General features: G+C 35.5%; 1 non-coding gene across 1 annotated transcript; it reads right to left on the reverse strand.

Annotated features, from left to right (window-relative positions):
- Positions 1–363: 363 nt before the first annotated feature.
- On the reverse strand, positions 364–470 carry LOC111908057 (small nucleolar RNA R71). The gene has a single exon (XR_002855751.1). It is a non-coding gene; the product is annotated as a small nucleolar RNA R71 (small nucleolar RNA).
- Positions 471–15919: the final 15449 nt, after the last annotated feature.

Raw genomic sequence — 15919 nt, forward strand, 5'->3', positions numbered from 1 at the left:
GATGATGGAGGAGTATAAAGGGCAGATGTGTAATGACAACGAGTCGGGTCTCGTTCCACCAGAAATTCCTACCATGACAAACTTTGAGCTCAAGGGACATATCCTCTCAATGCTCAAGGATATTCCATTTTCTGGGAAGGACCATGAAGATGCCTTTAGACACATTGAAGCGGTGTTGAAAATTTCAAACCACTTCATTGTTCCAAATATTTCACAAAAACAGTGCTACTAAGGATGCTTCCAGTCAAATTTATAGGATATGCTAAATTTTGGTTAAAGTCACTTACACCTGGAACGATCACAACCTAGACCAACCTTCACAGTGCATTCACTGAATAATTCAGCCCTCCTTCGACAATAGCCACACTCAAGAAGAAAATAGAAAACTTCCAACAAAACGATAGTGAATCTTTGTATGAAGCTTAGGAGAGATACAAGGGAATGCTAATGCACTGCCCTCAACACGATCTTAATGTGTAACAAGAAATTTTGATCTTCTATGATGGGGTAAATGTGACCACAAGGAAAATCCTTGATTCTCAAGGACCCATGATGAAAACGAATCCATCTACAATCAAATAGTTAATAGAATAGTTTATAAAGCAATCACGAGAATACCACAACCCTTGTGAAGATATTACAACAGGTAAAGTAAATGTGTAACAGTTATCATAAAACAATCCAAAAATCATCTAGTTATGGAAACATGGGTGGATGCCCTGCGATCAATTTGGGCCCTTCCCTTTTGAACCGGAAGTACCTGAAACCATAACCATAAACTTGTATACACAATGCTCAGTGAGTTCCCCAAAATATCACATACTGTACATACCATTGAGCTTATCCCTCACATTAGGCCCAGCCCGACATACCATGCAAGAGTCACAGAGACAGCTAGCATCCTTCATAACATACATTGGGCCTACCCTTCCTGATCCATGGGCCCAGCCCAACATACCATGCAAAAGTCACAAACACAACTAGCATAACAGATCCTAGTGGGACGGTATTTGTGCCTTCAACATATAGGTACAGTGAGGACACTCACCTTACAGTCAGACGAAATAACTGCTACCACATGCTACTCCAAATACCAACTCAACCGATCACCATTACAATAAATAATGACCAAAACTTACACAACAACTCAACATACCGAAAATACCCTTAGGTCAGATTAGTCAAAATTCTGGTCAAGTCGAAAGTTAAATAGTCAAAAGGTCAAAACTCATCTGAGTTGACTCGGTTAAGTACGCCCAGCATACTCAACTTGTACGCTATACGTACTCAAGATCAACAATCTGGCCTCTCATCGCGTATGCATGGTGCACGCTAATGTATGCTCAACGTACATTGACTATCTTCACTTCTTCTTTTTAAGAGCTTATTCTATTAAGTCTTTTCGACCAAAGGCTACTTTAGTCTCAAAATAACATCTTAAGTCATAAAGTGTCCAACTTTATGATTTTGCAGGGCTAAGAAGTGCTCAATACCAAAAACCCTAAGTTCTTAACTCATTAATACATCCTAGAACATGCATGGAGGAAAAATAAGGACCAAGATTACATTCTTATGGCTCTTAATAGCTTCATAATGAATAAAGTTTCCAACTTAATCCATTAGAATGGTCTAAACAACCAAGATCTAGTCTTTAATCTCAAAGGGAGCAAAAGTGCATCATATCCAACTTAATCCATTAATTCCAACTCTCAAGCCTTTAGATCTGAATCGGTATGATGTTTAGATGGATGAAGTTTTCAATTTTATCCATAACAAGGTCACAAACTTTCAAGATCAAAACTTTATGCACTAAAGTGACCAAAAGCTCATAACACCCAAGACTAGCTAGACCTATAAGATGCATCATCAAATTTCAAACTTTATACCTCTAGAAGAAATATTAATGTGAACAAAGTCTAGATCTACAAGGTCGAATGCAACCAAAACTTCTCCAATGAGCTCCTTCTTCTCCAAGATGCACCAAGAACACTCCAAAGCACTTAAAACACCTTAGTTTTGCTCATAAGACTCAAACTAGGGTTTGGGGTTTCAAAGGAGGGTGTTGGAGAGGTGGAGGCTGAGAATGGAATGGGTTTGGGGAAGTTAAGGAGCTTAAATAGGGCTCAAACCATGAAAATAAGGTTTGGGCACTTATCGTGTACGCTCAGCGTACTCAGGGATACCCTAGTATGCCCAACATTCTTCCACATACACCCATCGTACGCAGATATACCCATAACCGTCCTAACTTCAAACGATCATAACATTTTCATTTCAACTTCGATTTCGAGAATCTTTATATCCACAAAAAGGTATTTAGTAGCTTTGCAACCCTATCTAATTACTTTTAACTTAAAACACATCGAACTAAAATCCTTAATTCATAAAATAAGTCTGAAACATCACTTTTCTCATTATACCCTTGGGATCCAAAGTACAAGCCAAACCATTGGATCACATAATCTACATTACGCACATCCAAAACGGTCTAAACTTCTCCTTCCCTAAGGCCCGAAGCCTTATGATAATTGATCTTCGAGTTACGACCCAGAAATATGGAACGACTCGAAATAGGGTGTTACAACTCTCCTCCGCTTAAATTAGATTCCATACTTGAAATCACTCCTTACTACCTTCCAGGAAATCAGATGATCTGTCAAGTTCCTCTCGAACCCTGCTTCGACGAAAAGTTGACTCATGCTTATAGCGACCTTCTAATGCTACCATCGAAACCCAATCATAGCATTACTCATACACTCTGATAGAGAATGAACTATTGATCCACTAACTTATTCAATATGGAAAAACCAACACTTTATTGTTATAAGTTCGAAACCCCCAATACTTTACCAGACCTCCACATAGGTAGAACCATTCCGAAACACATTTTTAGATTCCCCCTCTGCAATTTGAACTGAAAGACATCCTTCAGATCCTAAATTTTCCAATTGATACCCTTAGCAGGAAGAATCCTTTACCATACCTTATTGTTGAAAAGATCTTTCATAAAATAAAAAGGCGATTCCCAACGCGAGTTCCAACCCTTTGTGCTAACCTAAACATAACTCACATTTCGAAATCCAAAGACTCGCACTAGCATCTACCAAAATCTTCTGATTCCATGGTGACCTCCCACTGAACTAAGATATAAATTCCCCAATCAACCATGGAGACTGACAATCTCACGCCTGGTCCCACCACAAGGTTCCGACTAAGAGTCTAGCTGATAAGGGCTACCCAGCCTAACCATCACACTGATACAACCCACTAACCATAGAGTTATCCCACAGTAAACGTGATCTAGTACCTTTCTTAATCCAATTTCCATCGGGTCTCACCCACCCTATCCTAAGCCTACAGGACTCGCCCATAGGTCTCACCTAGCCTGAACAACAGAACGGGCCTCGCCCACAGTTCTCACCCAAATGATTTTTGTTATAGGCCTAGCTTCGCCTTGGATCCACAGATCATCAACCCAAACAAAGAGTAATCCTCCGACAATACTGTCTGCCTTGACCTAGGCATGTGTTGATCTTCGTTCAACCCCAAGAACCACTCCAACCATGGCCTACCTTAATCTGGTGAATGCAATGACTACATCACATACTTACATCACTTCCCTGGCAACTTATCATCCTTGTGTATGCCACGGCTACCCCGTAGTCTTACAACACTCCCACAACTGTCTGCCAACCTTGTGAATGTTATGTTGGATTAGTTGTCTAAGTCCATAACTATAATTGGTATGTACTTGACCCGAGAGTAACATGGTCCATTTGGGTTGCCTTCACCAGAACAATCTGATAGGATGGATATTTGATTTACTAATATATTATAAGTATAATATATTAATTGAGAAATCATAATATTTAATTAGTATTGATCAATAATTAATTTGGAATTAATTTAGTAATCAAAAGAGACTAATTAAATTAACGGAGACTGATTATGTAAATCAGTGATATATATTGTTTGGGCTATTGATCCATGATGGTCTAAGTTTATGTAGGTATCCATGAAGACTTAGCCCACATGAGATATGGATCATAACCTAAGTGTATGGATTAGGGTTTACCCATGACTCTTTGAATCCTACAATATATATGTGTTATCCCTTAGCCAAAATTGGCCCTAAGAGTTCTAGGAAGAGAGATAGCCAATTTTGGAGCGTCTAGCCTCTCTCTCAAAGTCTTCCTTTGTTCATTGTGTTTGTGAACCATTTGAGGCATCACACTTGAGGTGCTAAACTCTTGAAAGGCCAAAACTACAAGCTACAATAAAGATGTATTATTCTAACTACTTTTATGATTCATGTACCAAAATTGTATGCTAGTTGTAGCCTTCATGCTTTGGAAATTTTATTGCATGTATAACTATAGAAAACTGTAACGCCCGTAGATTAGGGCTAATCAATTTAATGACAATAAGCGTCAAAAATGACTTTTTGATGGAAGATTATTTTTAAGGAATAATCTTAAATAAGTTGTAGTATATGTTACAAGGATTCCGTACATATAAAGAACACTGAAATCCGAGTTATAACGAATAAGTTATGACCTGTCAAAGTTTCGCGACAGAACCGGCACGACACAGCGCGATGTAAAAAGTAAATTTACGTTAGAGCAATATTTAGCCTTGCGATCTAAACGAGAGTCGTAGAGTTTGTTAAACCGTGAGTGGGCATAAAAAGAATGTCCAAATCTGACTTCGTATGAGGAAGTTGTGATGTTTCTAAGTTTCGACTTAGCGGTATGCACCCCGAATACTCGATTTGAGATCGAGCGGTTTTTAGCCGAAACAATCTAAACGAGAATCAAAGATCTTGTTGATAGTAGTGCAACGGTAAAAAGACAGACGAAAACGGACGTCGGATGAAGAAGTTATGAATTTACAACGGAGTTTCTTGTCCCCGCCTACTAAAAATAAATAATAAAAATAAATTCAAAATTAGCCGACAGAGTCTAAACGAAAGTTGTAGAGCGTAGTCTCACTTACACGTGGATATAAAAAACGTCTAAACCGGAGTTCATATGAGGAAGATATGAATTTTTTAATTTTATTAAATTATTAAATTATTAAATTTAATTATAAATTTCGATATTATCCAAAGGGGGGGAGTCAGCAACCTTATCCAGGTTACGCCCAGCGTAACTAAAGATTATGCCCAACGTAATTCAGGGTTGTATGTGCACCATAGGAGTGTTAAAGTACACAAAACCCAACAGTGGTATCAGAGTCATGGGTAGTTTTCTGTTATATAGTTGCATTTCGAAATTGTTCAAAGTTGAAAAACCTGAAAATGCCCTTCTGCCAGGCTGAACTCGCCGAGGCCGTTGATGAACTCGAAAAGTTCATGGTGAACTCGACGAGTCCAAAGCCTGGCTCGACGAGTTGCACTGGAAGATGGCATATTTTCGGTTTTTTGGTCTATATTGGATTGGGATCACTACCACAAACTGTTTTGTATCATCAAAACTGTTTTTTCTGATATGGTAGTGATTATACTCATCCAATGAAAAGATAATTGTCAAAGTTTTAAGATAATTGTTGGTTATATGATAATCAAAGTTACTTGTAAATTGTTGATATGAATTATGTGACAACCCAAAACTTTCCATTATGTTCAACCATCCACTTCAATATGAGTTAAAACTATTTCTACTAACTTTCGAACTTTTTGGAATAAGTTTGAGTGTTTTAAAGTTAGTGCTTCAGAAGATATCAGGAGAGTGGATACCCTAGGGTGTATTATGTAGCAATAAGTGCCCAAAACTTCAATATTTTTGAGTTTACGGTCCAAAATGGTATTGGGACCGTAAACCCAAAAGACTATATAAGTGAGACTTAGAAATTTTAATCACTTTTTCACAATTCTAAAGACTAAAGCTATTTCTCTCACAAGTATCATCCCGTTTTTCTTCAAGATCTTCAACTAGTAAGTGTTTCTAGCCCTATTATGTTTAGATCAAGTGTTAAACATCAAGAAATCATCAAAATACCTCAAGGACAAGATGTTCATGGCCCAAGAAGATCTTCTTGGACCGTGAACACTAAAAGTGGAGCTTAAATGTGCCCTTGGTCCCTTTAGACCTTGGAAACAAGCATACAAACAAACCTTAACATGTTTAAACCTAAAGATCATCAAGAAAACACCCAAATATCACAAAGATAATGTGTTTACGGTCCAAGAATCTCCTTGGACCGTAAACCCTAATAAGGGTGCTAAAAGTGTGCCAAAGTGCCCCTAAACTCTTGCCAAACCTTAGAAGCAAACATAGAACCTTCTTTTGATGTGTTTAGCACATGAAAACCACAAAAATACCCCATTTATATGTGTTTACGGTTTGGGGAGCTCCCAAAACCGTAAACACCTCTTAGACATGTTTTGATGCCCCAAACTCATCCATTAAGCTTAGAAACTAGCCTAGACCTTTATCTAGCAGTTTTTAGGACTTGAAAACTTCATTTGACCATAAACCATATGGGTTTACTACCGTAAACCCAAGGACATATGGTCCAAAAACCGTAAACCCTATAAAGGGGTGATATGTTGCCCTAATCACTTCCTAAGGATAAGACTTGAAGTTAGGATGCTTCAATATGACTTCTAGGACTTCAAACCACCATATGGTCAAAGTACCATGAGTTTATGACCGTAAACTCATGGGTTTACCATCGTAAACTCAAGTGGAGTTGGTTACAAAACCATAAACACCATTTAGTGCCATTTCACTTCCCTTTGTTGAATCACATGTGATTCCAACACCTAGTCAAGGTGTTTCCTAGTCCCGGAAGGTGTTATCTTTCATATAGTTGTTTATAAACACTATATTCATGTCAATATGTGTCCTTATATATCATTTAGGACTTATTGTGTCTCGAGACTTCATTCGTGGAACTTCTCATCCGTACGTGCATACTCGTTTGAATCACCCACATCAGGTGAGTTCATACCCTGTAATGAATCTTTTAAACTATTTTAACTGTTTTAAGGGGGGGGGGAATACAAGTTGAACACAATGATAATTGTGTAAATTTTTGTTATAAACATCTTTCAAAATATTACTTATGTCATTTATAAGTTTTCAATACATTTCAAAACTCTTTTAAAGGTTGTGTTACTTTATAGTTGTACAAAACTCCGTTTTAAAGTATAAGCATAACTTGGTAGATAAATGAGTCTTTTCAGTATCAGTATAGTTAGAACATTGGTAAACTATTATAGGTATAGTTTAGGAGAATGCCATTCATTACTTCTAGTACAATGAAGCACACAAAGAGTCAGTTCAGTTCACAATTTTATACAAATACAATACGCTTACATAGAATACATTTACATAAATAAGATATCAATACACGATAGCAGAACATAACATAATAAGGTGCTATAGCATGGAACATTTTCAGGATCTAACTATACAAATGAATCACTTCTACATTTATGATAGTTATATTGGGTATACATGATCATAGTAATGTGGATGTTCACGACTTGCACTCATGCAGGGGTCGCATGAAGTTCCTCGAATCTCTTGACAAGGGAGCGTCTAGAATAGGATCTAGCCATCACAGTATGCCTTAACCGTCAAATAAGGCACAATAGTACTTAAAGTAGTCACTTATTACAAATACTACAGTACTTACATTGTCATCACGACAATTACAGAAGGATATAAAATTCTAGTTACAATATTATTAATACCTTTACCATGTGTCTTATTCACATAATCGATAAGGTAAATTAGATTTAATTAATAATAGTCGTACAGTCGAGTCTTGGTAAAAGACTACTTTCAAAACAGTCGAGTCTTGGTAGAAGACTACTTTCAAAACAGTAGAAGGCTACTTTCAAAACAGTCGAGTCTTGGTAGAAGACTACTTTCAAAACAGTAGAAGGCTACTTTCAAAACAGTCGAGTCTTGGTAGAAGGCTACTTTCAAAACAGTCAAGTCTTGGTTGAAGGCTACTTTTAAAAGTTAGGACCATGATGCTAACTTTATGATTCCTTAATGTATACACTATAGGATACATATATGATAAGTAGATTCCGACAGCTAATAGGATGTGTGCTCTTCGCTGTACATCCTGTTCCCGTTGGATGTGGGCTTACACCGAGGTCACCCAATCTATTATCTACCCGAATCTATATATATTTATGCTTAGTATACAATAAATCCTCATAAGGGTACCAGGTATGGATCAGGTCATAGGACACAGAGTCAATGCACTGTTTTTCTAAGTACAAAACTTACGTTTCAAAGTCAGTACTTTTGGTATACAAAACTAGCGATTTCCCAGTTAAGGGCTTAATCCATTTTATTAAGCCAGTACAGTTTTAAAGACTTTAAGTGAGTAAACTCTATAACACCTTAGTTTATACACCATGTTTATATATAAAACTAATATCCGATAGATAGCTAAATGTGTGTTTTCCCCCGACGTCCTATTCCCGTTGGATGTGGGCTTAGGGCAGATTCCCCCAATTAACTATCTACCCGATATCAGATTATATATAGCAATATAAACAAAGCTATTATAAAAGTAATCAGCATAGTCAATATTTTACTATAAGAAATATAGGTTTTCTTAAAAGAACTCTCCATTAGATACAAAGGAACCATTACAAATAACTCCATGAGTAACAAGTGAATACACCAAGGTTATATATGACAACGATCTAACAACCAATGGAATGTGTGCTATCCGCCTTACTTATTGTACCCCGTTGGGTTGTGAGTTGAGGGCAGATGCGCACAATCGATTGTTTATTTACTCCAAGTATATATAACTTGTACCCACTTAGTACGCATAGAAAGGCTTGTAGTGTCATTTTACTTAACTTACATAAAAGTAGGAAATATAGGATCTTCTAGAGGAACAGGCAAACTTTTCAAAACAGAACTTACAACTTACATCACTTTACATATACATTTTCAACAACACTTTACAGCTTACTCACATCACTAAAATCTTATGAACTCACCAGCTTAATTGTTGATCAACTCTTTCAAATAACTTGTATTCTCAGGAGACTATTAGACAGATGCTCGTGCTGGGACTTCAGAAGATGGAGCATTATAGCTTCAAGTCTTGTTTTGTTATTTGTTTATGACTTCTATGTTTTGTGAACACATACATTGTAAACACTTTCTTTCTAAATGACATGGTTGTTCATTACTTGCTTACCATATACATATCTCGTGATACTTGATATGACGTCCTCCACCCCCGAACGTTTCCGCCGTTCCGGTTTTGGGGTGCGACAAATTATCTTGCCTTCTGAGTTAAATTAGATCAATCCTAGTATATAATAATTCTATTTGTTGAAATTGATCTAAATTTTTTTAATGACTTCCATAACTTGTCCACAAGTTATGGAACATGAAAAGTCTCATCCATTAAAATAACATTAAACTCATAAGTTATGGAATTCAAGAGTCTTGGATGGTTACAAAACTAGTCATCAAGTTGGAATCCAAAAGGTTTTGAAGAGTTTCAAAACTTGCCCTCAAGTTTTTGAATTTGAAAAGTTTAGTTAAAAGGTTTTAATTTGTAATATTGAATTCTAAAACATCTACTAATTGAAAGGTTTCAAAAGATGCATCTCTTAGATTCATAACTTAAAAATTAATTAAATAGTTTTAATTTTGAATTTTTAATAACCTAAATGTTTTAAATAGTTCAATTAAACCTTATGGACTTTATTAAGTTGATTAAAGTGTATAATTAAAAGAGAATTAATAATTCCATAATGACATGGTTTAATTTTAATTAAATTAAGAGTATAATTTATTAATAAATTAAACCATCTAGTATTTTAAAAGTTTAAAATACACTCTTATACTATATAAAATTAAAATTTTAATATATTATATATGTATAAGTAAAAGGTCAGTCTTACCGTTAGTAGTCCTCATTCACGAAGCCGGTCTATAAGGGGGTATAAGGTTACTACCCATAAAATGGTGGTTTAATGGGTGTCCACTCTCACCCACCGCTTCCTTGACTGGTGGAGGGTCGTTAGCCAAACAGGTAGGATAGGACATTAATTCTCATTAAAAGTATAATGAAAATACCAAGTAACTAAACACTTACAAACTCCCAATCTTAGTTACTTAGGAAAAATGTGAATTTGGTGCTAACCCATGAAATTGCACTTTGCACCTTGTTAAGTTGTTAGTGGAGCGTGTGTGGTTAACCGACACACTAATCTGGGACTGCCAATGTGTGGCAAAGGATAGCCTGATGTTAATCATGGATCAATGGAGCGTGTGTGGTTAATCGGCACATTGATTGGATGATTTGTAACAATAAGTGTACCAAGCTAATTTTCATGGTTATTCACACCTTGTTTGTGATCCTCAGCATCTCAGTCACAAATTTGAAAGGCATAATCGAGATTAAATATGCCATTGAAAAGTTCAATGAATCTCAAAAAGAATATAGGAATTTCAATTCATTTAAAACTTAATAAAAATTGGTAAATCATCATTTACCTACTTTAAAATATTTTACAATTGGATTACGGCATCCCTCATCCGAATTGTAGATTATTGTGTTGGATCCTAGCCTTAATATTTCATTTGGGTGTTATATTAAGAACTTAAATCAACTAACTTGAATTTCTCCCATTATAGATGTCTAGAAAACTATGGTCTTCCCGAATCTTATGGAAAAATATTTCCTCATGAAGATGATATACCACAAGACAATCAAGGTGAAAGATTAATCTTTTCTTCGTGTTGTAGTGGAACTTCACTTCCTCCACCTCCTCCAGTAGTTCTCCCTAACCCACAAGTTTAAAGACTTGACAAGTTCATGGTCACTCAAACCCTATTAGCAAGCCAACACCAAGATGGAAGATATGTGTGTGCACATGTCTTGGAGATGAAGTCACACATTGAAAGGATGGGAATGTTATGAGTCGTTTTGTCAAGGAAGTTGGTTGTTGACTTGGTTCTTCAGTCACTTCCCGAGTCGTATAGTCAAATTGTTAAAGACTACTATATGACAGACCGCGACGTGTCCCTTATCGATCTTACCTATTTGCTAATTGTTGTTGAATTAGCAATGATTTGGCGCACTGGTAATGCAAATTTGATTGGAAGATCTACTTCCCAAACTTCCATGGACATTGACAATGGAAACATTAGAAGTCTAGAAAATATTTCTCTTTCCAAGGGAAAGGGAAAGGCTAAGTCTGAGATTGTCTCATGTATCATTCCGAAAGAGTCTATTTGTTTCTATTGCCAAGAGAAGGGGCATTGGTTGTGAAGTTGTCGTATCTACCTGAAGGATCATAAGGATGGTAAAGTCAAAAAGTTTGACTGTGGTAAGTCAACTATCTAACTCTATTAAGTTCCTATTGGTAGATTCTTAATACTTGATGTGATAAGATTATATTTTGATGTTTTGTAGGATCAAAGGAATCTTAAAGGAAATCCATGTTGAGTCTGATCGCAAAGAGATAGATTTCGATTGCATGGTTCGATGATCGGATTTTTGAGCTGATGTTAGCAGTTATGATAGATTGTTTAGGAATATTTAGAAACATAGTTTTCATATGTACTTGCATTGTAAGGAAAGGTTTTCCACAGTTTATAAATAAAGAGAAATTTTGATTATATCTTATTTATATTTCCTTGCAATGGCATTTGTGAAAATTGATGTTTGTATGTTTCTATTTTTAGCAATATGTATTTGATTCTTTCGTTTGTCATAGTGTCATAATTTACCAAATAACGAAAGATTCTCACCACCCTAGTTCAATTGTCCAGAAACTTGGAATCGTGCAACTTGTATTGTGTGATGGATAAGAACCTTCGTCTTTGGGAAATTAAGACTGATTCCATGTTCATATGTATATATGATTTAAGTAAAGGACTAGGGGATCGGGTACACTTGCTTGTACACTGGTCAGTTCCACCACAAAGAACGATAAGACTATTCGTCATGATTTACTAAAGTTTAGTAAATATGGTTATACTTACAAGATTAAGTGTAATTCTGAACCATTGGAAAAGTTCCAATGTATAGCAGAACGAATAAGAAGAGTCAATTAGGCAGAAAGATAAAAGTTTCTCCAATCTGAAAGGAAAGGAGAGTACTTTAGTATCGTGTTTTATGATCATCTTAATGATCATGAAAACCATATCACAATTGATCCTCTAAGGACGCCTTTGTGCACTTGGATGGCTAAGATGAGGAATCAGGAATTGTTGAAATGGTTAAATCAATTGAGGTGAATCATACTTCGTTCCAAAATCAAGTCTTAGAGTTATACTCCAAGATTGTGCCTTGTGTCACATAATCTTAAGAAGGTTTATAACACACTCATCAAATGTGGAATAGAAAAGATGTTCTCTTACTCCTTCACATTTGAAATTGGTAAATTGTGATGTCTTGGATAAGACAAAGACCAACTAAGACCAATTGTGTGAAGTGTTTTGTCTTGATAAGAAACCGCACTAACTCTTGAATATTTGTTTGTCAACTAATGTTTCTTGACAATGAGAGTCTTATATGTCAAGAGGTCAGTGGGAGTGTTAATTATCTTGAAAATCTTCAAGAACTAAACAAGAATAAACCTATTGTTAATCACTAGCACGGGACTTGAGGTTTGTAACCTATCGTGTTGACATATTCTTGTTTCTGTACCCATTCCGGTTAAATTTGACTATACATGTGAGTTCTATGAGTGCTCAATTGTTTACATAACAACTTGGAAACAATGGTAAGCTCTTGTACTGCCAAGTGGAAAGAAATTAAGATTGAACAAGTTCAGTCCATATGGGTTAGGATTTGTCACTAACCTTGTCTTGTGATTATGGTTATGACAGTCACATGGATAGGAACACATACACCATAAAATCTGAGTGTCATAAGGTTTCTCTCTAATTCATGAAAATGATTGTGAGGAAACGCATTCACTAAGTAGGTTTTAAGGAGATAGCAATTGTGATATTTGTATTCTCAAATTCGATTACGATTACGGCATCCCTCTTCATAGTTCAAATTGTGAGAAATGGAAAATAGTTTGAACATTCGGAACTTATTGATGTAAGTTTTCTGAATAGTTTAGACACACGTATGATATTTCTAATAAAAGTTGTATGAGCTTAGATAAAGGCTTCTCGAAGCATCTCGTATCATAAATCTGAACTTTGGTAAGAAAGTCAACAAGTATTGATTTGTAGAAGTCCAGCTCATTTCTGGGTACATGTCAAAGCTAGTGGGAGCATAAGAATTATGCTAATAAGATAATAATTATTATCTAGTGAGAGCATGATTATTATGGTGAGTGTTGCGAGTTCCCAATACTGTTTATAGAAAAACAAAAGTTTCAATTCGCAAAGTTGCAAAGTTTGAAAAGTTGTTTTGCTATAATTAAGGGAGAGGAAATAATACTTCATTTCATTTCTAAAAGTTTAGATTGAGATTTTAATCAAGTTTAGTCAAGGACATATATGAATGTTATGTTGAAAAGATTTGACATAAGGAAATTCTATATATGGAAATGTTATAGCAAGAGACTGGTAAAGTATCAGGTCTTTATGTAAGACATTATGAGTCATGTCCCATATGCTTCAGATATAGGATCGATTGCATGTGTTATAATATTCTCCTATTCTAATTTTCCAAATGCCTAGGGCATTAAGAGGGAAAAAGGACTAGAACCGGATATGAATGAAGTTGTTAAACAATTGCTAAGGATAATCCAACGTTCTCTGAGGATTGGTCACTTGTGGGCGATTGGGAGTATAGTAATGAATGAACCTTATTGATATAATTCTGAATAGATAAGGTTCTATTAAGAATGGATAGTCATATGGCAATTATGGAAAAGTTTCCATAATGGGAATTGGATATCAAGAATCTATGAGTAAGTTAGAAACTTTTGTGAAAGAAGGATGTTCAAAGGAATGTGCTTTGAATATGAGACTTTGTATCTATGGAAGTGTCTTGTAATAATCTCCAATGGAAAGTTTTGTAATTGGAAAAGTCATTGTGACTTGTGTACATAGTCATTACAAAAGGATCACTACATATAAGCTTGGAATCTAACAGATTACAGTAAGTGGCAAGGACTTGGTATTCTTACAGTTATGATAAGGATTTGGAATTGTAAAATGAGTGTCATTGGAAATGTTTATAATTGATCTATTTCACATAGTAAGGACTATAGGTAAACGTAGTGTGCATGCTTGGAACATGGGATAACTATTGTTTTAATTCAAGTATTTAGTTGACAAATCGAAACATTATACAATGAATAATGTGTAATCAATATGGTGATTTAATAAAGGGTGTTTTATTTATATTCACAAGTTTTGAGACCATATTGGATTCGATTATTCTTGTGTTACACTTCACATGTCTTGACTTCCCGAGTAACTAGGTTATTCAAACTATCCACAATCGATCATACTTCGGAAATAGGTATTGAGGAAAGACTGTCATGAATCTGTATGTAGATTGTCTAAAGTGTTTTAGACATAGCACAAGTTTGCTACAGTGTTCATGAGTACTTCTGGAATAAGATTCGAGTATTGGATTAGAATCACGCTCATCTGAATCACTTCATGGATTTTATCACGAGTGATTGTGAGACGATAATATATTATATTCTTGAAACCAAGACATCTGAGTTGTAGTTTACAAGTCGATCGCACATTGACATATGTAAACGTACCAGTAACTTGGTGTTATAAAACATATTATTGTGTATGATTTGATGAGTAAGTACAAGCAAGCATTTGAGTCGAAGTTTATCCATTCCTTTTACCCAATGTGGAATAAAAGCAATATCTATGGCCCCTCGATGATTTAGTGATGACACCTTAAGTGCTTGGCCAAGCTTGGACTGATTGATTTGTTCAATTAGTCGGTCTTCATAAATCGGAAATAAGGAAACAACACATGAACAGAGAGAATGATTATAATCCATGTCTCAGTTCATATGATATCTAGAATGGAGGAATATATGATCCCTTATCTAATGGACGCGTCATTGACTAGGTCAGAGTTCGACAGCGGCTTTTGAGAGCTACAATTGCTATTCGGGATTTTGGAATCGTACTTACAATAATATTATTAGAATTATCCAACTGAGAGACTGTTGGATTAGCTATCTAAGCCCATAACTATAATTGGTATGTACTTGACCCGAGAGTAGCATGGTCCATTTGGGTTGCCTTTACCAGAACAATCTAACAGGATGGATATTTGAGAAAGAGGCTATTTATGATTTACTAATATATTATAAGTATAATATATTAATTGAGAAATCATAATATTTAATTAGTATTGATCAATAATTAATTTGGAATTAATTTAGTGATCAAAAGAGACTAATTAAATTAACGGAGACTGATTATGTAAATCAGTGATATATATTGTTTGGGCTATTGATCCATGACGGGCTAAGTTTATGTAGGTATCCATGAAGAGTTAGCCCACATGAGATATGGATCATAACCTAAGTGTATGGATTAGGGTTTACCCATGACTCTTGGAATCCTTCAATATATATGTGTTATCCCTTAGCTAAAATCGGACCTAAGAGTTCTAGGAACAGAGATAGCCGATTTTGGAGCATCTAGCCTCTCTCTCAAAGTCTTCCTTTGTTCATGATGTTTGTGAACCATTTGAGGCATCACACTTGAGGTGCTAAGCTCTTGAAAGGCCAAAACTACAAGCTACAATAAAGATGTATTATTCTAACTACTTTTATGATTCATGTACCAAAATTCTATGCTAGTTGTAGGTTTCATGCTTTGGAAATTTTATTGCATGTATAACTAGAGAAAACTTAGATCCAAAACTATTAGGGTTGTATGTGCACCATAGGAGTGTTATAGTACACAAAACCCAACATGTTATGGCTGCCCCGTAGTCTTATAACACTTCCATACTGTCA

The sequence above is a fragment of the Lactuca sativa genome, chromosome 5 (assembly GCF_002870075.4).
Source record: "Lactuca sativa cultivar Salinas chromosome 5, Lsat_Salinas_v11, whole genome shotgun sequence".
Taxonomy (NCBI): Eukaryota; Viridiplantae; Streptophyta; class Magnoliopsida; order Asterales; family Asteraceae; genus Lactuca; species Lactuca sativa.